The 2,261-nt window shown below is 44.0% G+C and overlaps 1 long non-coding RNA gene across 1 annotated transcript; it reads right to left on the bottom strand.

Moving 5' to 3' along the window:
• Positions 1-705: 705 nt before the first annotated feature.
• LOC114430558 (uncharacterized) lies at positions 706-2,261 on the bottom strand. Its single transcript, XR_003669997.1, has 5 exons — positions 2,200-2,261; positions 1,764-1,944; positions 1,560-1,662; positions 1,345-1,447; positions 706-1,050 (listed from the first exon to the last, which is right to left on the bottom strand). It is a non-coding gene; the product is annotated as an uncharacterized LOC114430558 (long non-coding RNA).

Raw genomic sequence — 2,261 nt, 5'->3', positions numbered from 1 at the left:
CTTTTTGTTGGGTTTTCTATATATTCATCACATTTGACTAACCCTAGGACCTCCTTTGGAACAGTTCCTCAGCCTGTTGTTGTTGTTGTTGTTCTTACACACAGTTTGCAGGATTTCCTGAAACCACAACAGCCACCCTCCTCCGTGCAGTTAAAGAGGCACACCTGGTCTACCTGACAGCAGGTGTGCAGCATAAACCATCACAGGAGGACACAATTCTGCAGCACACCTGCTAAAATATCCAGACAACTGACATACTGTAGTATGTGTCATTGTGTTACAGTGGGAGTCAGCTGCTGCTACGAGGAAATAAGAGTCTTATCAGAAGATAGTGTTTGATCCTGGAGCACACTTTAGCACAGATTAGGGATTTCTATAATCTCAGCTCCGTGGTTTTAGATTACGCCTATTAATTTACTCACAAGTGCACTGCTGCCTCCACAGTGTGTGTGTGTGTGTGTGTGTGTGTGTAGTGAGGGGGAGCAGGTAAACAGAGGTCAGATCTGCATCTCTGATTTGACATTTTATTCTAAGCTAAATGCCAACAGTTTGAAAGGCTGGCTGAGCTGGTAGGACTACAGATGCAAACCCCAGAGACAGACAGAGGGTTAATAAAGAATATATGGGCAAAAATGAAATCCAAACATCACTCAAGGTGTGATTAAGACACTTTGAATACTAAAATATGAACGTTTTCTTCTTTTGTGGTCTCTAGAAATCGGCGACCAGTTTGCCCAGGTGTGGAAGGAGTGACGGTACACGGCTAAAATCAGCATTAAATACAAAGACCTGGAGTCAACAGTACTGCAAATAATACTTGCCGCTTGACCAGCGTCTGTTAAATACCCAGTGTCACAACTTTTCAGAGGTACACAGCTGAAGCACAGCATCACAACTAAAGTGTGTTAAGACACAAACTCAGAGTTATTGAATAGAAAGAAGGTACAGTCTCAGGTTACTCATCATGGCATGGTCAGTCCTCTCACAGAGTCCACTGGAAACAAGCTGAATGTCAGTTCATCAGTCTCAGCAGGAACTTCTGTTAAAAAACTTTACAAAATGTCTTTTTAATTACACTTTGATCAGAAGTTTCCCAAGCATCACCATGTTTTAAGATTTCCTAAGTATCAAAAGTAATCCAGTGATGGGTGGTTGAATTATAAACATGAGCTGCTAGAAGCTAATTCAGCAGACCTTGATGGTCCAAAATAATGGGGATTATAGTTTCAATAGCATAGTAATCCATTAAATTATTCTCTAAACTTATTTTATTCCTTATTCATTTAAGTGTAACATAAAGGGGTCACATTTAAACAGATATAGGAGCATCTGATTCTGTATTACCTGCACCATCCGGTGGATCCACCGGGCTGCTCAGGTCTGACTCAGTCACATCAAAGGTCGCCTTCCTGCCTCCAGCCAACCGAGACAAATCCTCAAAGTGCGGCTGAAGAACGAAAGAGCCAAGACTCTTGTTAATGACTTTCCAATAAGAATGGCACCAAACTTTATACAGAGTATACAGCAGACTAGAGATACAATCTGATGTTTCTCCTGACCTCCTCAGCTCTAGAGCTCTCCACCTGCTGAAGCTGCTCCTCTTTCCTCCGCAGCAGAGTGTTTCCTCTCTGTGCGCTGAAGCTCTGCAACATTCCTGGCTTCCTGCAAGAAAAACAAAACAAACAAACACTTGTTTAAAAGCAACCCAACCTCACCAAGCTTCAGCTTGAGTCCCACAGGAGGTGGGTCACAGTCCTCCCTACCTGCTGCAGGTTTGTTATCACTTCCTCAGTCACTCCTCCTTGATGACTGGGGACCTGAGTGGAGCTGGTCTGGGCTGCCTGCAGAGCTGTCTGTCTCTCCCTCAGATGGCTGCTCTCCCTCTCCAGGAAGAGTATGGTCTTGTGGATGGAGGCGCTGTGTGAAGAGAGGTACCGCCCGAAGCTGAGTGCAGAGGTGAGGGAACAGAAATGATAGTTAGTGACACATACAGTAGAACAATGGAGAGTGCTCAATGTTAAAAGTAAACACCTAGTGGTAATAATTCACTGACCTAGAATTAATTACCTAGAAATGATTGCTGTGCCACTAATCAGTCCATGTCAAGTACTAAACAAACAACACTCAAAGTACTAAATAAATAACCAACAGTGTGCATGTATGGCCAGGAACTGTTATGTTGTGTTTGTGTCTCCTTACTCGTCCATGCTGCTGTGGCTGTCGGGTGCAGGGGAGAGAGGCGGGTCGTCCAGGCCTTCTAC

This window comes from Parambassis ranga, unplaced genomic scaffold, assembly GCF_900634625.1.
Source record: "Parambassis ranga unplaced genomic scaffold, fParRan2.1 scaffold_249_arrow_ctg1, whole genome shotgun sequence".
Lineage (NCBI taxonomy): Eukaryota > Metazoa > Chordata > Actinopteri > Ambassidae > Parambassis > Parambassis ranga.
Note: the sequence above shows the minus strand (reverse complement) of the source record. Positions and strands in the feature narration are given on the sequence as shown.